General features: G+C 44.9%; 1 pseudogene; it reads right to left on the bottom strand.

Annotated features, from left to right (window-relative positions):
* Positions 1–22780, bottom strand: part of LOC103786386 (uncharacterized) — a 40916-nt pseudogene that overhangs the window by 12129 nt on the left and 6007 nt on the right.

A 22780-nucleotide genomic window follows, 5' to 3' on the forward strand; every position in this document is an offset into this window, starting at 1 on the left:
CTGGAGCACAGCAACATGAAATGACTTTTGCTCAAGACCCTTCACCGGTCCTTCCACTGCCTGGACACACCCTGCCAGGCATCTCGAGGCTGATTTTCAAGGGAACAGAAACTTCCACCGCTGCCTGTGCCTCGCCTGGCTCCCACCCAATACGAAAGAATGGCACACTTATAGGTCACACGCCCCAGTTCATTGCTCCCTAGCTCCCATGGGAAAAGCCATAAAGTGTCCTTTCCAAAATGGTGACTGTCATTTCCCCCAGCCTAATTTAAGGCAGGCATGAACGTTCCCCAGAGAGTTCACCTGGGCTGTCCTCCTGTGCAGTTGCTGTGCAGAAATGTTTCCTCCGTGTGCATTGCCTGCTGTCATTTCTTGGCTTTTCCAGAGCGTAAGCTGTGGTCCTGGGTGAATAGGGCAGTAGGTAGGGTTGGGGGTTCAAGGGTCAGTGGTCCTCAAACCTGGTACCCTGGGAACACCCTGGTCATTTTGAATTTACCAGCTCAGGAAAGAAGATTCCTTGCAAGCACACAGTTGCCTGTGGTCAGAAGGATGATCTCAAAGTGCTCTTAGTTCCCGGGCCAGCAGCCAGCTGCCTTGGATGGTCAGAAGGTGAAATTTGAATGCTGGTGAATGGGAGAGCGGAAGTTCAGCAAGGCTGAGTTAAGCCCATTCATGAAAAAGATCTAGTCTCACTTCCTTATTGCCAGGAGTTGTGTGTGAAGAGTGTGTGTGTGTGTGTGTGAGCACGCGCATGCACATGCACGTGAGCTTGATTACTTTCTGCCTCGCTTCTTCCTCCACCCCTACTCTTTTCTTTTTTTTCTCTCTCTCTCAAAATCTTAAGTTCATCTTCAGGAAACTGCCCAAGAATGTGTAGCCGGTCTGTGGTTTGCTGAAAAAAAGAAAGAAAAAGAAAGAGACAGATTCATACAAAAGCAATTCTCTCTCTTTCACCCTCTCTCTCTCTGTTTCTCTCTCTCTCTCTCTCTCTCACACACAGTCTCTCACACACACTCACACTCACACACACACACTTTCCAGGTTGTGCTGCATGCACCTCCCCAGCTGTTCTCCCATTCAGTCCTGTCTGGCTTAGGGAGGTGAAGTCATCTCTGGGTGGGAGATCATCCCGGTCAAAGGCGGGGTGGGGGAGCCGTCATGGCTGACCCACAGGGAAAAAATTCACTGTTACCCAGTTAGCTCCCACCTCAGTGGACCACATGGTGCTTCTGGCAGGTTGTGCCTATGGCTAGTGGCGTGATTCCCAAGTTAGTAGAAGGCTGCTGTGTGGCAGGTACCCTCCCCTGTTATCTGTGAGATGGAGGTGATCATGATATGGGCTCCTCATGGGTTGTTGCAGTGATGAAGGTGAGGCACACAAGGTCCTTAGCACAGCATGTAGTCACAGGTGATCTCACTGAACACCTCCGGGGCAGGGGGCTCACCACCTCCAGGGCAGCCTGTTCCATTTTCAGCAACACAGCAAAGAAGCCACCAACCCTGCTGGGCTTTTCAAGTCTTGGGAGGAATCGAGGCACTTCTTTTGACTTTAGAAATAGAAACCGAGATGCTGACCAAGAAAAAGTATGCACCCAATGCAGTTTGACCTACCCAGATACACAGGGGCCTCACGGACATGTGCCTGAGAAAGAAGACGTAACTCAGGGAAGGATATGACACCAAAGCCCTCAAAATGATTAACGGGAGCAGGTGATTTTGAGCCCTCAGTACTTTCAGTTGTTACTCTCAGACTCTGACCAAGAAGTGCTTACTGGGCACCCACAATGATTTCAGAGTATTCTGGAAGGAGTGCACCTGTCCTTCCAGCTGAGCCTCCTCCGTGGGTGCGGCAGGTAGAAGGGCATATAGGTGCTTTCCCCGCCTGTAGGCAACATCCCCTGAGCTGTTGATGCCCTGTGAAATCTCTGTGAAATCTCTTTCTCGCTGATCCTGCACATTTGGAAAGTGCTGTCATGACAATTATTACTCACAAAGTTCTCTTGCTGAGGGAGGATGGTCACTTGGCATGTATTATTCTCCCCATTTTACAGACATGGAAACTGAGACCCACAGAGATCCTGGTGGTGTAGTTTGAAGCTGCTGGAATTCTCCAAGCTGCTATCCCTGCCTTTTAGGCTGTTTCTCCTAGCGGTGCCGGTGACACAAAGAGCTGTTCTTATCCTCTCCTGTCCTGAGTTATTATGCAGTGAGTTGAGTGGAAGTTTCTAACCACCCCTCAAGTTCCCTAGGGAGGTGAAGTCATTTCTGGGTGGGAGATCATCCCTGTCAAGGGTGCGTGGGAGATCATCCCGGTCGAGGGTGGGTGGGAGATCATCCAGGTCAAGGCTGACCCACGGGGAAAAAATTCACTGTTACCTAGTTAGGTCCCACCTCAGTGGACCACATGGTGCCTCTGGCAGGCTGTGCCTATGGCTAGTGACGTAATTTCCAAGCTACCAGGAGGCTGCTGTGCAGCAGGTACCTCCAGGTAATGGGCCATCCCACATCCATGCCCTTGGTTTGCCTTGACCCTGGCTTTGGCCATGTGATTAACATCCGTTGGGCGCCTCCTAGAACTTCAGGGAGTGGACATGGAGGCTGCAGACCCCAGGTGGAGAAGGATGGGCTCCCAAATAAGGATTCTCTCTCACTGCCTTCATTTCCTTCCCCCTCCCTTCCCCTGTGTCCTCAAACCATCCATCGATAGTGAAAGAGAGGAAACATCTGGCCTGGGTTCCGCACCTCCACCCTGTGTTGGGGGGCTTGTAGGAAGAGATGGTTGGAGGTCTTGGAACCTTGAAATAAACCAACGGTTCAGCTGCCATCCTCCCCACCCACCATCCTGTCTTCCTCACCCCACCTTAATATCAGCCATCCTCCTAGCAACAGCCTGCACCGTGCCACCACCCAGCAGACAGCTGCTGCTGCCAGTTCCAGAAACTAGAGAGATCCATGACCAAAGTGAGGCTCCAGAATGTCTCTGTCAAGACAGTGGAGATACTGATGGTCACAGGGCCAGAGGGCAGTGACGGGGGGTGGGACCTGGGGGACAGCTCTGCACATACTTCCAAAACTCCATAAAAAAGTCTTCCTGCAAACCTCCTCTTCTTCCTTCCCTCACTGATCATAATGAACTATTTTTTATGGAATATTCCCTCCATACCAGGCACTTAAACAAATTATCTTGTTTAATCATCATAATGGCCCTACAGGGTCGGTATTCATTCTCTTACAGATGGAGTCGAAGCACAGAGAGGTTAGTAATTTGGCCAAGTTCATACAACTCAAGTGGCAGAGCTTGGATTCAAATCTTATCAAATTCCAAAGTTCAGGCTCTCAGCATCGACAACAAACTGTCTTTCTGATGCCTCCTCAATCCTTTGTCTCCCAGATAGGCACACCAGGATTTAAGCACCATCTCCTAACTACTGGTTTCATTCAGCTGTCCTCTTCTTCCTTCATTCATTCACTTCAATCACTCATTCATATACCAAGTAAAAGACTTACTATCTACCATGTGCGCTAAACATTGAGAAAGAACAAAATATTGTGAACTCCGTTCTTCTGCTAGAGATGTGATCATTTGGGAAGCATGATCAATGACACAGCGGAGAGAGTAAATATTCCCAGACCTGAGAGCAAGAGGGATCACCTCATCAGCTCTGACCTCTTCTTGCCTCCCTGCCTCCCAGTTCGCCCTGTGGCTTTGAAAGATGAATACCCAGTAAGCCTCAAGAGTGAGGGATGTGACGTGGTGGTTGTTCAGAGAAAGCCAAGGTCTAGGGGCTGTCTAGCCTTGCTGTAGTGGTGGGGCTCCCGCAGAACCTTGAGTGATGGCTGGTGACCCTCTTCAGCCAAAAGCATAGGAGCAAATGTTTGATGCCAGTTGAAGGAGCAGTAAATCCAAGAGACACTGAGAAAGACAGACCGTGTGCAGGAGAAGCTGTGGTTTATAGGCAGAGAGGAGATTATAAAGGAGTGTTGGGGTCTTGCTGGGTGGGGCCCCAAGTGGCTGTGAGTGGCTGGCTTTACTCCTGCATGCCATGGAGAGGTCACGCTTCGTATCGTGTGTCAGGAGGTCATCTCTGGAAGAGCAGAGGGAGGAGTGTGGGCTTAATGGCTGTCCTGTGGCTGCAGCCCCCCTGAGACTGCAGATGCCATTGTTTCTGGGTATGATAGAGAGTTGATGAGGAGCCTGGGGTTGGCAAAACTAGGTTTGAATCCAAGCCTCACTGTTACTAGTAGTGGTGAGCTTGAGCAGGTTTCTTAACGCCTCCAAGCCTTGCTCTGTTACCTATGAAATGAGCCTACTAATACCTACTCTACAAGGTTGTTGTAAGAGTTCAATGAATATGGGTGTCAAGAATGTATTAATAACATAGTGCCTGGTATAGCAAACACTCCTGCATAGGCAACTATCAGCCCAGATTGTCCTCCTGTCCTGGTGTCTGGGTGATTGGCCAGTTTACTAATTGGTTAAAAAGTATGAAAATGTCCAGCAACTAGTGTGACTGAATTCTTATAGACTCTCCCTCCATTCTTTTTGTTTTGTTTTGTTTTTTGAGACAGAGTTTCGCTCTTGTCGCTCAAGCTGGAATGCAATGGCGTGATCTCGGCTCCCTGCAACCTCCGTCTCCCAGGTTCAAGCAATTCTCCTGCCTCAGCCTCCCGAGTAGCTGGGATTACAGGCTCCCGCCACCATGCCCAGCTGATTTTTGTATTTTCAGTAGAGACGGGGTTTCACCGTGTTGGCCAGGCTGGTCTCAAACTCCTGACCTCAGGTGATCCACTCGCCTCGGCCTCCCAAAGTGCTGGGATTACAGGCGTGAGCCACCGTGCCCGCTCTCCCTCTATTCTTCTTTTTTTTCTTTCTTTTTTGAGATGGAGTCTCACTCTGTCACCCAGGCTGGAGTGCAGTGGCGTGATCGTGATCTCGGCTCACTGCAAGCTCTGCCTCCTGGGTTCACGCCATTCTCCTGCCTCAGCCTCCTGAGTAGCTGGGACTACAGGCGCCCACCACCACGCCCGGCTAATTTTTTTGTATTTTTTAGTAGAGACAGGGTTTCACTGTGTAAGCCAGGATGGTCTCGATCTCCTGACCTTGTGATTCACCTGCCTCGGCCTCCTAAAGTGCTGGGATTACAGGCGTGAGCCACCGCGCCCAGCCCTCTCCCTCCATTCTTAAGAGATCACCCAGGAAAATGCCTCCATATTCTGTGATATTGTGTTTTGGCTGGGGGTGAAGTGGACTTCTCTCCACCAACAGAAAACCCTCAAGCAGCATAATGGACGGTCAACATCTTGCTAGAACCCTGCGCAATCGTATGCGCGTGCACACACACACACACACAGCCTCAAAAAATAGCTTGCATGATGAATGAAGCCTTAACATACGTAGAAAGAGAATATTTCTCAAAGACATACCATGAATGTACATACGGGTGGATGGTGCATACATTGTACACTGAAATACACCCTTTTCCCCTCTACTGTGCCCCAGATATTTGGAAATGAAGGAAAGAAAACTGCTCTTGGAAACCATGAAATGAACACACAATGCATCAGAGCCAAGCTTGCAATCACTCAAGAAAGAATGATTCTCGAGGCATCGAGCCCCCCCTGGAAGTTAATTGAAAGGCTGTCTACAGAAAAGATGGTCAGTCCTAAGGGAGAGGTAGGTCAGTAATGAAAACACAGAAAAGGAGAGTCCTAGAGAAACCCAGAGCCCTGACCTGGAGGAAGAGGACCTTGGTCCTAAAGGTGCCTGTGTATTTTTTGTGGAGATGGGCACTCAAATTATCATCACCTGATACGATTATGCATTTTAATTTTCCAACTAACCTCGGTGTTTTCACTCTGTACTCAGCGAGCAGCCATGTGACTGTAAGCTGGCTTCCCAAGTACTTGGTCCTCAAGGAGAGAATGGGTGTTAGCCCCTCAGCAGTTCCATTCTGATGTCCACAGCTGGCTAGTAGGGTGAGTCAGCATCCCCCACAGCAGTGCCATCCACCCTGGGCCACTGCTGGGACCCAGCATTTGAACAGTAGGACAGAGGGCTGCAGGCTGGCCTAAGTCACACCACAGTGAGCTGGTCTTCCCAGGAAGCTCCCAGCCTTCCCGTTCTATGGCACTGTCAGACTGTACCTCTTTATTTCAAAACACATCAGAATACATCAAAGCCCTGACTGTTAGGTAAGTATTACTATGCCCACTTTTATAAGCAAGGAAATAGAGATTGCAAAGGGGTAATTAACTTGCCCAAAGGCACTTAACTTCATAAAGCAGCCTGGATTCCGCACCCATTCTGACTCTAAAGCCTGTGTTCTTTCCCTTGACTTCATGCGGCCCCTGACTTCAAGGACTTTCCTCTCCAGTGTATCTTTAAGTAAGAAAGTGTGTGTGCGAGGTGAGGTGCGGGAGAGGGACGAGAATGCTCCCCTGCCTGAAGCTCCCCTCTGTGACTAAGAACCCAGTTGGTAATCTCTTCTTCACTTTTTTTTTTTCTTTTGAGACGGCGTCTCGCTCTGTCGCCCAGGCTGGAGTGCAGCGGCGCGATCTCGGCTCACTGCGACCTCCGCCTCCCGGGTTCAGGCGATTCTCCTGCCTCGGCCTCCTGAGTAGCTGGGATTACAGGCATGCGCCACCACACCCGGCTAATTTTTGTATTTTTAGTAGAGGCGGGGTTTCACCGTGTTGGTCAGGCTGGTCTCGGACTCCTGACCTCGTGATCCGCCTGCCTCAGCCTCCCAAAGTGCTGGGATTACAGGCATGAGCCACCGTGCCCGGCCTCTTTTCTTCTCATACAAGGGTAGGATGGGGAGAGCACTAAGGGCTACCTCTACCTCCAGCTACATTCTCAAGTGCTCCACAAGGAGGAGTGGAGAATGATGTTCGGGGGACAGTGAACAGTGCCTGTCCCTCCTTTTGTTGCTCAAACTTCCACACCTGCGGTCACCCTCACTTCCCCCTAGACGCTTCCAGGTGGATGGATGACTGATGACCCTGACTCCAAGCCAAGAGGACAGGGTTAGTGCTTCATCCCTTTCTCCCAAATAATACCATCCTGTTTTAACAACTGATTTTCATTCAGTTTCCACCTTAAAACACAGAACACTACCAAACCATTGAGGTCACCTGTGTCTCTCTTCAGAATCCTACTGAACTCCCTCACTCTCAGATATTTCTGAAATACCTACTTATAAAAATAGTTTTGGCTGGGCACGGTGGCTCATGCCTGTAATCCCAGCACTTTGGGAGGCCAAGGTGGGCAGATCACCTGAGGTCAGGAGTCTGAGACCAGCCTGACCAACAAGCTGAAACCCCATCTCTACTAAAAATACAAAAATTAGCCGGGCGTGGTGGCAGGAGCCTGTAATCCCAACTACTCGGGAGTCTGAGGCAGGAGAGTCACTTGAACGTGGGAGGCAGAGGCTGCAGGGAGCCGAGATTACACCATTGCACTCCAGCCTGGGCAACAAGAGCAAAATTCCATCTCAAAAAAAAATAAAATTAAATAAATAAATAAATCATAAATAGATGTTTTAATTTGCATATTCTAATGACTAATGATGTTGAACACCTTTTCATGCAGTTTTTTGTAATTTGTATCTCTTCTCTTGGGAAGTTTCTGTTGGAATCTTTGTGCCTCTTTTTTACTGGATTGTTTACTTTCTGATTATCGTGTTGTGCATGTTCTTTATATATTCTGGATACCAGTGCTTTATCAGATATATATATATAGCAAATATTTTCTCTCATTCTGTGACTTGTCTTTCTAGTCACCTAACCTTAGCTTTCAAAGAGTAGAAGTTTTTAGTTTTGATGAAGCCCATTTTATTCCTTTTTTCTTTTACAGTAAATGCTTTTGGTGTCCTCTAAGACATCTTTGAATAGCCTAAAGTCACAAAGATTTTCCCCTGTTTATGTTAGCAGTTTTATAGTTTTAGGTTTTACATTTAGGTCTCTGATCCATTTTGAGTTACTCTTTATATATGGTGTGAGGTCTGAATCAAGGTTTATTCTTTTTTCATTTGGGTGTCTAAATGCTCCAGCACCGTGTTTGTTGAAAAGTCTGTACTTTCTCACTAAATTGCCTTGATACTTTTGTCAAAACTGAGTTGACCACATATGTGTGATTGATTTCTGGATTCCCTATTCTTTTCCATTTATCTGTGTCTCTATTACACCATAGACCAATACTACAATGTCTTGATTGTTGTAGCTTTCTAGTAAGCCTTGAAATTAGGATACTGTTCATTTTTTGACGTTTATATAAGTGGAATCATACTTTACATATCCTTCGTTTACTTTTTTCACAACATTAATTTTGAGATCTATCTGCATTGGTGATAAATCTATCCGTCTATCCAATTGATGCATACCTCCAATCTCTTCATTTTCATAATTGTATAGTGTTCCTTTGTGTGTGTACACCATAATTTTGTATCATTCTACTGTTCGTTGACACATAGATTGCTTATAGATTTCAGCTGTCCCACACTATGCTGTGTGAACATTTGTGTACATGTTTAATAATAGCGTACACGTTTGGCTGGGCGCGGTGACTCACACCTGTAATCCCAGCACTTTGGGAGGCCGAAGCGGGCTGATCACGAGGTCAGGAGATCAAGACCATCCTGGCTAATACGGTGAAACCCCATCTCTACTAAAAATACAAAAAAATTAGCTGGGTGTGGTGGCGGGCGCCTGTAGTCCCAGCTACTCAGGAGGCTGAGGCAGGAAAATGGCGTGAACCCGGGAGGCAGAGCTTGCAGTGAGCCGAGATCGCGCCACTGCCCTCCAGCCTGGGTGACAGAGCCAGACTCCATCTCAAAAAAAAAAAAAAAAAATAGCGTACATGTTCAAAGTTTCTCCAGGGTTTGAACCTAGGTATGGAGTTACTGGGTCCCCAGGTAGCAAGATTCATATGCCAAGAACCTTCATCTGTGCTAGAGAAGACCAAACCATTTTCCAGAGTCTCATACCAATCTTCACAGCCGGCAGCAGCGCACGAAAGTTTTCAGTGTTCCTCGTTATCTACGCTTGGTGCTGGTAGACTTTTTAACTTAAAAATCACACTTTGTGGTTTCAGTTTGCACATCCCTGGATATTAGAGAGGTTAAATATCCTTTCTGAGACTCTTTGGCCACTCAGCTTTCCTTTTATGTAAAACGCCTGTTTGTGTCTTTTGCTCACTTTTCTATTAAGTCGTGTTTTTCTTACTGATTAGATGAATTCTTTATACATGCTGAATACCAATACATTTCTCAGTCTGTACCTTTTTGTTCCTTTAATGGCGACTTGATGACCAGAAGTTCTTCATTTTAACATGATCAAAATTATCAATCCATTCTCTTCTGTTATTTTACATATTGTGCTCTGTTTATAAAATCCTGCCATATCTTAAATTCATAAAGATCCTTGCCAGTGTTTTCTGCTAAAAGGTCTAAAGCTTGGACTTTTATATTTAAATTTTAATTCATCTTAAGTTTTTAAAAATTACATATATTGTGTGAGGTATAGCTGCAATTTCACATGGAAAACCAGCTGTCCCAGCACCATGTATCGAATAATCTATATTTTCCCCACTGATCTTCAGTGGCCATTCTGTATTATATTATATCAAGTTTCTAAATATGTATGAATTGGTTTCTGAACTGTACCTTGTCCCATTGATCTGTTTGTTCTTTTATCATTACCGACTGTCTTAACTGCCATAGCTTTTGAATAAGTCTTGATGTTGAGTAGGATAATCTCCTCACCTTGACTTCTTTAGGAGTTTCTCAGCTATTCCCGGTCTTTTGTGCTTCAATTAAATTTTGAAATCAGACGGCCACATGGTACCAAAACCAAAAAACAACCCAACTGCTGGTATTTTTGTTGCAATTTAACTGAACCTAAAAAAAAAAATCAAAATCAGAAGAATTTGCAGTGGTTCATGACTGAGTCTTCCTACCCAAGCCACGGCTTATCTCTTCATTTTATGTAGTCATTCCAAATGAGGTTTGAGAACATTTTGTATTTTTCCTCATAAAAGACTGGCACATCTGTAAAATATTCCTTGGTATCTTACTTTTTGTTACCCTCATGTTATCCTTTTTTTAAAGTGAATTCCCTGGTGGTGCATAAAAATTAACTTTTGTATTGTGATCTTTTATCTGACAGCTTTGATAAACTTTCCTATTCATCTTAGTAATTTTTTTGTGTTTTGAGACAGGGTCTCACTCTGTTACCCAGGCTGGAGTGCAGTGGCAGGATCTCGGCTCACTGCAGCCTCAACATCCTGGGCTCAAGCAATCCTCCCACCTCAGCCCTGAAAGTAGCTGGGACTGCAGGTACACACCATTGCACCTGGCTAATTTTTGTATTATTTGTAGAGATGAGATATCGTTATGTTGCCCAGGCTGATCTCGAACTCCTGAGCTCAGGCAGTCCACCCACTCTGGCCTCCCAAAGTGCTGGAATTACAGGTAGGAACTACCATGCCCAGCCTCATCCTACTAATTTAACTTAAAATTTAACCTAAAAATACTTTAGGTTATCTCTTTCTTTTCTTTCCTTTCCATTTCTTTCCATTTCCTTTTCTTTCGTAGTGTACTGGCCAGAATTTCCAGCAACATTGAAGAAAGCAATGAAAATAATAGCCTTGGCCTGCTGTTGATCCCAAAGAGAAATTTTTAAATATTTTACTGTTGAATATGTAGTTACTACAACTGCGTGTGTGTGTGTATGTGTGTGTGTGTGTCTGTGAGCACGTGCACATGCATGCATGCATCCACACACGTAAAACTCATAACAGGTTAAATCACCTTTGATTCCTAGTTGGTCAAGAATGGTTATCATAAAGAAATATTGAATGTTATTAAGCACTTTCTTCCTCTATTGAGATGATCATATGGCTTTTCTTCTTTTAAGGAATGATCAAGTGGTGAACTACATTTAGAAATTTTCTAATGCTGACCTGCTTTGCATTTGTGGAATGAATTAAACTTGGTCTTCATTGATTATCTTTTAAATACATGGTTAGTGTTAATATGTTAATACCGTGTTAAGGAGTTTTGCATCTATGTTTGTTAGTGAAATGGTTCTGTGATTTTTTTTCCTACAACTATATCTAATTTTAGTATCAAGCATCTGCTGGCCTCATAAAAATGACTAGGGGAATGTTTCCTTTTCTTCTACTCTATAGAAGAATTTAAATAATATTGGAATTATCTTTTTCTTTAATGTTGGACCTATCTTGCCTATAAAATCATCTGGGATTGATATTTTCTTTTCTGTTTTTTGTTTGTTTGTTTGAGATGGAGTTTCACTCTTACTGCCCAGGCTGGAGTGCAAGGGCACGATCTTGGCTCACCACAACCTCCTGGATTCCAGTGATTCTCCTGCCTCAGCCTCCTGAGTAACTGGGATTACAGGCATGTGCCACCATGCCCGGCTAATTTTGTATTTTTAGTAGAGACGGAGTTTCTCCATGTTGGTCAGGCTGTTCTCGAACTCCCAACCTCAGGTGATCCACCCGCCTCGGCCTCCCAAAGTGCTGGGAGTACAGGCGTGAGCCACCGTGCCTGGCCTCCGGCCCTGATATTTTCTTTGTAGTGAGGTTGTTAAGTGTTCATTACCTCAATTTAATGGTTTTAAATAGTTATATTCAGGATTTTTACTTCCTCTTGAACCTTTTGGCAATTAATATTTTACTAGCCATTTGTCCCTTTTTTAAATTTTCAAATTTATTGGCAATAAATGTCATATTATTTTGTCATTGTATTTTAATTCCCATTGCATCTGTAGTGTATTAATTTCCTAGGATTGCTTTAACAAAGTACCAGAAACTGGGCAGCTTAATACAATAGAATGTGTTATCTCATAGTTCTGGAAGCTAGGAATTCAAGATGAAGGTGTTGAAAGAGTTGGTTCCCTCTGAGCGCTCTGCTCTGTTCCATGCCTCTCTCCCAGTTCTGCTGATGGCTGGGGTCGCTGGCATTCCTTGGCTTGTGAATCCATCACTCCAATATTCACTTTATCTTCACATGGTATTCTCCCTGTGTCTGCGTCAACCTCTTCTCCTCTTCTTACAAGGACATCAGTTATAAGGGATTAGAGCTCACCTTATTGACCTCATCTTAGCTTGATGACAGCTGCAAAGACCCTGTTTTTTGTTTTGTTTTGTTTTGTTTTTTTGTTTTTTTAGATGGAGTCTCGCTGTGTTGCCCAGGCTGGAGTGCAGTGACGTGATCTCAGCTCACTGCAGCCTCTGCTTCCCAGGTTCAAGTGATTCTCCTGCCTCAGCCTCCTGAGTAGCTGGGACTACAGGTGTATGCCGCCACACTTGGCTAAATTTTTTTGTATTTTTAGTAGAGATGGGGTTTTACCATATTGTCCAGGCTGGTCTCGAACTCTGGACTTCAAGTGATCTGTCCGCCTCGGCCTCCCAAAGTGCTGGGATTACAGGCGTGAGCCTCCGTGCCCTGTTTTATTAATAAGATGACATTCACAGGTATTGGGAGTTAGGAACTCTACATAGCTTTTGAGAGGATACAATTCAGCCCATGATAAGTAGTGAAATCCTCTTTCTCATTACTAATCTTGCCATTTTTTTGCCATTTCTCTTGATCTCTTAGTTACCTTTGCTGGCAGTTTTCAATTGCATGCATATTTTTAAAAAAGCATTTTTCAGCTTTGTTAATTCTATTTTATTTTTTGCTCCTATTTCAGTAAATCTCCTCTTTATTAATTCATCCCTTCTGTTTTTTAAAAAGATTATTCTTTTGTGTATTCTAATTTCTTAATTTGGATGTTTACCTTGCTGCTATTCAGACATTCTTCTTTCCTAATATATTAGCATACATGCTATATATTTTCCTCTAACCATGCCAAAACACTTTATTCCCTAAATTTAAATGTGAAACATTATCTTTATCAATCAATATTAAGTATTTCCTCATTTCCGTTATGATTTCTTTTTTGACCCTGAAGTTATTTAGAAGTGTGTCTTTAAATTTCCAAACACAGGATTTTTTTTTTGTCCTCTTTTTGTTATTTATTTCTTAAATTCTTTGGAGTCAAAGTATGTAAACTGTAAGATACTGGTTGAAATTTGTTGAGACTTGCTTTATGGCATACTATATAGACGATTCTGAAATGTTCCAAGTGTACTTGAAAAGAATGTGTCTTTTTTATTTCTTGGGTACAAAATTCAATATACATCCATTAGATCAAGCTTATTAACTGCATGTTCAGATCTTCTGAAATCTCTGATTTTTCTGTTGCTTGATCTATCAAATAATGAGAGAGGATATTAAAACCTCTCACTATGATGTAGATTTGTCAGTTTTTCCTCATGGTTCTTGCAATTTTGTTTTATATATTTTGAAGCTATGTTACTGATTACATACCAGTTTAATACTATTATATTCTTCTGGTGATATGAACTTTTTACTATTCTGTAGTATCTCTCTTTATGTCTAATAAGGCTATTTGCCTTACAGTGAAATTTGTCTGATATTAATATGATTATTTAGCTTCCTGTTTTATTACTCTTTATCAGATATCTCTTTTTCTGTATTTTACTTTCTTTCTTTTTCTTTTTTCTGAAACAAGTTCTCTCTCTGTTGCCCAGGCTGAGTGCCATGGTGTGGTCACAGCTTAGTGCAGCTCGACCTACCTGTCTCAAGTGACCCTCCCACCTGAGCCTCCAAGTGGCTGGGACTGTAGGTGCTGACCACCATGCTGACCTAATTTTTTATTTGTTGTAGAGACCAGGTTTTGCTATGTTGCCCAACTGGTCTTGAACTCCTGGATGAAAGCAGTCCTCCTGCCTTGGCCTCCCAAAGTGCTGGGGTTATAGGCCACTGCACCTGGCCATTTTTGTTTTCAAAATTTCAGTGTCTTTATGTTTTAGTGTATGACTCTAGAGAACAGAAAAAATTAGATTTTCAGATCTAGTCTATCCATATTTGCCCTTTCACAGAAGACTTTTATCAATAATTACTACATTCTCATAAATAGAAGTTTTGTCCATTTACATTTATAGTGGTTACTGACATAACAATTTATTTCTACCATATTGTTCTTTGTTTCTTCCCCTTCCTTTTTGCTTTTGTTTGTTTGTTTAAAACATTTTTATTCCAGTTTTCCTTCTACTGTTTTGGAGGTTATACACTCTATTTCTATTATTTAAGTGATTATTTAACTTAAAACCTAAAATTAGTATTTTTACTCATCTCACGAATGGAAGGACCTTAGCAAGTTTCATCCATATTTGTACCCCACTCCAAATTTTATGCTTCTTAAATCTATTTCAGTTCTGTTTCTTAACTCCCCTGAGTTATTCGTTATTATTACCACTTTGTCTAGATTTACTCATGTGTTGGTCTTTTTCTCTGTCACCTCTCCTTCTTGCATCTCAATTCTTCCTTCTGGAATCATTCTTTCTTCCTGAAATATACCCGTCTGGAAATTCCTTTACTGAGGATCCAGTAGTAAACTCAGCTAGCTTTCGTTTGTTGAAAATATCTTAACCTTATCCTCATTCTTGAAAGATTGCTTTGCTGGGTATATACATCTAAATTGAGGGATAATATTTTCTATTATCCAAGGCTGTTCACTATGTAAAAATCGTTAAAAAGTCCAGAATGAAAGGCTCTCTGTGCCTTTCTTCACAAGACACGCAGAAACATGAGAGACCCATGGAAAATTGTCTCCTAATCACTTCAAAATGAAAAGTTTAAAAAAAACTAATGAAAACAAATGGAAGTCCCACGAAAGATGCTTCTACGTCTGTGTTAAAAATGAGAAGCTGAATTACGGAAAAGGTAAGAGACTTGCCTACATCCTACTATTAGTGAGAAGAATCAAAATGAAAACATGTAAGTCGCCTAAAGCCCCAGCCTCATCCCTGGACTGTTTGCCCACAAAGGCCCATCACCAAATTGTCTGTGCCTCCACGTCATACACACCCCTGGACCGGAGAGGGTCTCCCTGACGCGGGGTCCTCAGTTCTACTACTGAACTGATGATCTAACCCAAGTCTCTCCTGCTGTATTATCTGTTATCCTGTGTTCAGAGCATAGAAACTGTCTTCCTTGCGGTGTGTCTTCTAGGCTTGAAATTCTTCAAACCACATGTCTGAGAAAAACTCTGAAAACTTTTGCCATAGGGGGAAAAAAAGGAAACGCTGAAAATGATCAAGTGAAAGAAGGAACAGGGAGTAAAATGAGCCATGATTGATCACCCTTATTCTCAAAAGGCCAAGCAAAGGGTCATAAGGGCCCAGGTCACTCCCCCTGAAAAGGGGAGTTACACCCAGGCCTGCTGCGGGTAAATACTCCACTGCCTTCTGTGGTGACATCCTTGAAACAGGAACCTTGGAGCTGGAAAATGGAGCTCAAGCTTACGTGGCCCAGAGGGCTGTCCTCCAGCAAGGAAGGCCCAGTGAGGTCACTTGTCTAGGGCCATGCTTTCAAATGTTAGTGAGCATGGGGATCACCTGTGGGCAGGGGTGGGAGGAATGCAGATCTCCAGGCACCACTACTCCCAGTGTCTCTGATTCAGCCGGCTGAGGTGGGGCCTGAGAGTCTGCATTTCTAAGAAGTTCCTAAATAATGTTACTGATGAGTAGGGGATCACACTGAGGGCATGAGTTCCGGAGGTAGCATGGATTAGGGCCAGAGCACACTTATCTTCACAAGCTCTGATTCCAACACTTGCCAGATGCTTGGTGAATGTTTGGTGAGTGCTTGAGTTGGGAGCTACTTTATTTTACCTCCTGTAATCTCAGTTTCCTCATCTGGATAAGAGTCCACCATTTAAAGGAAGTATTAAGGGAAGAGTCTGAGTATATCCAGTACTCAGACCAAGGAGTATGCCCAGAGGACAGGGGACAGATGGCCTCTTTCCAGTGTGCTGTTCGATTTTCCCACTGCCTTTCAGGTCTGCCTAGCCCTGAAAGAAAGGAGAACTAAGAAATGAAGGAGAAGTGAAGAAGAAACAGGAGGGCAACTGGAAGTGGCGAGTCACCAACATTAGAAACCTTAAAGAGAGAAACGAGAAGCAAGCCTGGAAGCTGAGCGGAGGCCATAGTGATAGAGCAGGCAGAGTGGCAGAGTCCAGTCAAGGCTAAGGAGGAGGGAAGGACAGGAGAGTTAAGGCCCAGGTTTCACAAGCAGGAGAGAAAGCTGAGGCTGGCCAGCTACAGGCTAGAGCCCCACAGCCCAGCCAGATGGTAGCGCCCAGCCCGGCTCTCCTTGTCTATCCTACAGTCGGCAGCTCCCTTGCCATCAGGCTCTTCCCAGCTTGCAGCTGCTCCCAGACACTGTCTCCTGGGGAAACAGCTGCTGCTTCCCCTTCCTGAATGGAGTTGCTCATGCTTTCCACCAGCCTGCTACTGGTCCAGTCCTGTGGGGAGACACACGCACGCACACACACGTATACGCACACACACGGGAGCATCCATAGCTGCCCGTCATCACGGAGTTCTCTCTCTTCCTTCTTTCTCCCTCCAACCACCCTCACCCCAAGCAATGGCCCCAGCTGGTCAGCCACCAGCCCCTGCCAGCCTCTCTCTCCCATCCCCAGCACCCTACTTTCAAAACCTAAGACTTTTGTGTTTCACGGGGCTGTCCCTAGGAAGGGGACCCAGGTTGACCTAACTAACACGAACGCCCCGTCCCCATGATGGTGGGTGGGAGGTGGGGGAGGGGATGGTAACTCTGCAGACTGCAGTTGATTTGCTGCTCCTGGGAGGACCCAAAACTTTTTCTTAAAGGGAAAAATGCAGAAAGGCCCCAATTCCTGATTGGCTATCAGCTGGACTCTGGAATGCCTCCATTACCGTATATGCTCACATATGAGATGCTGCAGCAAAAGAAAAGTATCCTATTTTCCAAGCCAAGGTGGAGTAAAAATAGCAAAATAGCACATTTATTTCCCCATGAAGGTCCTGTCTCTCTTCCCAGTCTCCACCCCCACAAGCATGACGATTGCCCTAGGAATCGTGATTTTGCAGGGGCCCTATCTTGGCTGGAAAGGAAAACTGAAATATACAATTGACAAGAAGGAGGACTTCTCTGATGATTTTCCTTGAGGCTCATCATTTAAACACACTACTATTTTTCCCGGGGCTTCTCATAGGCAAGGATATACGGTATTTCACATGAGGAATGTGCTATTCACAATCTCCCACCTTTCTGGATAGCGGAAGGGATTAGAATGATCTTATAGCTAATCGATTCTCAGGTCCCTGGAGCACCCCTCCCCCACAACCTCCGTGCCCCCAACCAGAAACCTTCCTGCATCCTCTCGGCCTTTCCAGCCAACCTCACATTCTTCCACCCCCACCCCTGGCCAGGAGGGCCAAACAGAGGAGCAGGGAAAGGGGGCAGGGAAGGAAGGAAGTTTGTGAGTGTCTGAATGTGTGCTCTGGTTACATTCCAAAGGCAAACAAAGTAAAATAGAAAACATTAAAGTTAGCTCACCATTGTTTTGTATTATCCGTGCCCCGCAAATCTTCATTCATGTAGATAGCAACCAGTGAACAACATTCTCATCACAGAAGGTCAGAAATGGAGGGCCTCAGAGACTGTCATTATCTGCCCTGTTCATTTTACAGCAGACAGCTCTAAGAATCAGAGAGGCTGGGTAACCTGACTAAGGTCACACAGCCAGTTCCTAGCGCCTCCAGGGCTAGAACTTAGTTCTCCTGAGGTTTAGGCCAGGGCTCTGCTCTTCCCACATTCCATACTTGTTTTATTTGTTTTGTTTTGTTTTGTTTTTGAGAGAGAGTCTTGCTCTGTCGCCCAGGCTGGAGTACAGTGGCACGATCTCGGCTCACTGCAAGCTCCTCCTCCCAGGTTCACGCCATTCTTCTGCCTCAGCCTCCCGAGTAGCTGGGGCTACAGGTGCCCACCACCATGCCCTGCTAATTTTTTTGTATTTTTAGTAGAGATGGGGTTTCACCGCGTTAGCCAGGATGAGTCTCAATCTCCTGACCTCGTGATCTACCTGCCTCGGCCTCCCAAAGCACTGGGATTACAGGCGTGAGCCACCTGCCCGGCCCACATTCCATACTTGTTTTTTATTCACATACGAAAATGCTTCTTGGTTGCCTCTGCCTTCAGTCAGCCTCGTGGGCTAAACCAGTGGATAGGGTAACAACATGGGGACCTTTGATGTTTGGGCTGCCCTTCATGACAGGAAAAAGGAACTACTAATTGCCCCGGTCTAGGTGCAGACTGAGCCACGTGCTGGGCCCTTTGAGGACGTGGGCGGCAGAAGTCTCACAATGACACTTGGTTGCACAAACCCAGAGCAATTGAGGGGAACTGAAATTTGATCTTTTTCCTTCTTTCTTTCTTTTTTTCTCCAACAATGTATGAAAGAGCCAGTGAAAACCCCAGCCAGACACACTGAATCATTGAGAAACACAGAAGTGGGAGGCGCCCATCCCTTCTTGGTGATGGGAGAGCTGGAGGGCAATGACTTCATCAGCTGTTGTTGCTGTCACAGTCCCAGTGTTGCGAGGCGTTCCCTGTTCACCTCTGTGTATCCACAGTTATGTGAATGGTTGTGTGCATGAATTTGTGGACAGGGGGCTTGGGCCTGTTTCTGTGTATGCGTGTGTGTGTGTGTGTGCGTGGTGTGTGTGTGTGTTCTTTCAAACACTCACTTCCTCTTCTGCCGCTCACTGCCATAATACTCCAAGAACCCAGCACAAGGTTTCCATTAGTGAAGCACATTTTTGTGCTATGGATGTTGAACCAGGGGGGAAAGAAAGCAGACTGTTGTCTGTGATGGATGGGTTTTCTAGAGAACTTCCCAGGGTGGTCCTTAAGGGGGCTGGGACGGAGGTATGCTGGACGCACAGCCTCAAAACATTCCCTTGTTTGGGTTTGACATGTGTGCTGGGGGTCTGTCTGCTCTGCTGCTGGGCCCCGCAATTCCATTCATCCCTGGGCCCTCCTTTCTGCCTCAATCCTTCCCTTCCCCACAACATCCCTCACTTCCAGTTTACCTGAGTTCAGAAATCCCTTTTTCTCTTTCTGGAATAAAAAGTAGTTTGTTCCGTGTGCTTGGTTTTGGTTGTGTATATGGCTGCCCCTAAGAGGAAGGGAAGGTTGGGGGACCGGAGCTGATGTGATGTCACCCGTTACTCCTTCATGTGAACAGTCTCTGTGTATCTCTTCAGAGTGCTGAGCTTCTCACAGACGTTATAAGAATGATTTTCCAGGATCATCACCCTATGGGCGAATAGAGACAAGGAGAGATGAGGTGGATGACCCAGAAGCAATATCTCCCACAATGCCTCGAATACAATTAGCATGTGTTGGATAAATGACTAATAAAAATAACTAGGATTCTATGGAAACTGAGTTTATAAATCACTTTCCCTCTGCTCAGTTAGCCCCATTGTTTCAAAGAAGAAGGAAATAAGCCTCCAGGAGCTTGAGTGATTTGTCACGTGACCATTAAGTGGCAGAGTGGTGAAGCAAATCCAGTTCCCAGACTTGAGGTTCCCCCAAGATGTTTACATCTTATCACTGTGTTAGGGGAGCCTGGAACCACTATCCGAAGAAGGGCCGCTGCCCTCAAGGTGCTTTCAACCCAGCTGGGGAGACAGAAGCTGCAGAGGAAATAATACAGAACAATTCAGGGAAATATCTTACAGAAACACTTTGGGGACTCCAAAGGCCCCGGGAAGACAGGACTGCATTGGGGACCATTATCCCAGTTCAATGAGGAGAAAATGGAAGGGCCATAAAGAAATGGAGCAGTTCACCCAAGGTGAAATCACTGAGAACAAAGGCAAGTTAATGAAAGCCTTAATCCAGTTGAAGGGTTTTCAAAGAGCTTTCAGGAACAGGTGGGTGGCAGACTAGAGGCTCAGACCTCCCAGGAAGGGCATATTGCCCAGTCCCCCACCCACGGTCTTTTCTTCACTTCAACATAGGAAAGTTCTTTCCATCACTGGAGCAGAATATCCCAAAGTAAGTTGCGCAATATACTGTTAACTCAAAAAGTTTGATGAGGCCAGGCGCAGGGGCTCACACCTGTAATCCCAGCACTTTTGGAGGCTGAGGCAGGAGGATTGCTTGAGTCCAGTTCAAGACCAGCTTGAGCAACATAGTGGGACCCCATCTCTACAAAAAAAAAATTAAAAAATTGGCCTGTGGTCCCAGCTGCTCAGAAGGCTGAGGCAGGTGGATTGCTTGAGAACGGGAAGTCGAGGCTGCAGTGAGCTGTGATCACATCACTGTGCTCCAGCCTGGGTGACAGAGTGAGACCCTATCTCAAAAAAAAAAAAAAAAAAAGCTATAAGGGAAAGCAAGTTTCAGAGTTACCTCATACTATCCAAGTCTTAGGAATGGACATATTAACAGCTCTGAGAAATCCTGCAGACAAAACCAAAAGTAAACAAAAAAATACCCAAAATAGGAAACTCCTCCCATGACCAAAAAAATAATAATAATAAGGAAAAAAACTTTATTTAACCCAGTGTTATTTTTCCAGGGCACTCTTTTTTCCCCATCCTAAGGAATGCCTATTAACAACACCAGGAACTAAATACCCTGAGGAACACACTTGGGGAAACAATATCCGCAGCCTTTTTTTTTTTTTAATTATACTTTAAGTTCTAGGGTACATGTGCACAACATGCAGGTTTGTTACATATGTATACATGTGCCATGTTGCTTTGCTGCACCCATTAACTCGTCATTTACATTAGGTATATCTCCTAATGCTATCCCTCCCCCGTTCCCCCACCCCATGGCAGGCCCTAGTGTGTGATGTTCCCCGCCCTGTGTCCAAGTGTTCTAATTATTGAATTCCCATCTATGAGTGAAAACACATGGTGTTTGGTTTTCTGTCCTTGCGATAGTTTGCTCAGAATGATGGTTTCCAGCTTCTTCCATGTCCCTACAAAGGACATGAACTCATCCTTTTTCATGGCTGCATAGTATTCCATGGTGTCTAGGTGCCACATTTTCTTAATCCAGTCTATCATTGTTGGACATTTGGGTTGCTTCCAAGTCTTTGCTATTGTGAATACTGCTGCAATAAACATATGTGTGCATGTGTCTTTATAGCAGCATGATTTGTAATCCTTTGGGTATATATCCAGTAATGGGATGGCTGGGTCAAATGGTATTTCTAGTTCTAGATCCTTGAGGAATTGCCACACTGACTTCCACAATGGTTGAACTAGTTTACAGTCCCACCAACAGTGTAAAAGCATCCCTATTTCTCCACATCCTCTCCAGCACCTGTTGTTTCCTGACTTTTTAATGATCGCCATTCTAACTTGTGTGAGATGGTATCTCACTGTGGTTTTGATTTGCATTTCTCTGATGGCCAGTGATGATGAGCATTTTTTCCTCTCTGTTAGCTGCATAATTGTCTTCTTTTGAAAAGTGTCTGTTCATATCCTTCACCCACTTTTTGATGGAGTTGTTTGATTTTTTCTTGTAAATTTGTTTAAGTTCTTTGTAGATTCTGGATATTAGCATTTATCATTGCAGCCAGGGGTTTTTGTAGGTAGCTAGCTTCCATGCCCCGGGGGTGGCATGCAAATATTGCATGCCTTCAGCTGAGTAGGAGATTACTGCTTTGGAGAGAGGATGGAAGGAGATGGCCTCTTAAGCCTCCTCCTACTTGGGTTTCCTGATCTGACCAGTAGAGCCAACGTCTCGTCTCCTACCCTGTGCCTGGGATCAGCTGGAGTACTGCCCTCTCTGAGGCATCTGCTAGCATATAAGAAGGAATCTTTCATCTGGATGTTTTTTAGGGACCATCCTACAAGCTGGCTTTCTAAGGATCTTCCAGCTCTTAGATCCCCTAACTCATACATAAAAACGAATATGTATTTTCTTATCCTTCTGGAAGGAGTCTCAGTGCCCACAGCCCATCACACATATGCACACACACACAGCCTACTGAACACACTGCACATCCTCCCCAGAATGTTGCCAGAGATTTCATCTCATTCACCTGTGATATGCCCAGCACCTACTATGGAGCTTGGCATATAAAAAGTAGGTGCATAAATAGTATAAGCTAGGCTGAGCATGGGGGCTCATGCCTGTAGTCCTAGAACTTTAGGAGGTCAAGGCGGGAGGATTGCTTGAGCCCAGGGGTTCAAGACCAACCTGGGCAAGATGGTGAGACCCTGTCGCTACAAAAAGAAAAAAAATTTTTTTAATTAGCTAGGCATGATGGCACATGCCTGTGGCCCCAGCTACTTGGAGGCTGAGCTGGGAGGATCTTCTGAGCTGAAGAAGTCAAGGAGGCAGTGAGCTATGATGGTGCCACTGCGCTACAGCCTGGGCCACAAAGGGAGACCATGTCTATAAGAATAAATAAGTAACTTTTAAAAGGATGAACTAAATTGAATGCACAGTGCCTGTGGGTTGCTGTAACACTTTCTTTCTCTCTTTACCCAATGAACCCCCTCGCAGAGACTGTCTAGAGTTCCCCAAAGAGCTGGGTTTTGGAGGGGTTGAAGTCCTACCGTAAGAGTCAACTGTGCTAAGCACAGTTCACTGTAACTTCCTCCCCACCCCCAACCCTGCCCCCACCCCTTGATCTCCTATAGGCCCATGATGAAACCCCTACCCTAAAATCTGTTTCCTTAAGTTGATGCTGGTGGATCTGGCAGCATCAGTCTCCCCTTTCTCCTGTTCTCCCACTTTTCTCATCTTCATCCTTTCCTTTCCACACTGTTTTCCTTTCCTCTCTCCTTTCACTCTGTTCCTTGTCCTCTCCTCGCTTCTCTCTTCTCTTTCTT

This window comes from Pan paniscus, chromosome 10 (genome assembly GCF_029289425.2).
Source record: "Pan paniscus chromosome 10, NHGRI_mPanPan1-v2.0_pri, whole genome shotgun sequence".
Classification (NCBI taxonomy): Eukaryota; Metazoa; Chordata; class Mammalia; order Primates; family Hominidae; genus Pan; species Pan paniscus.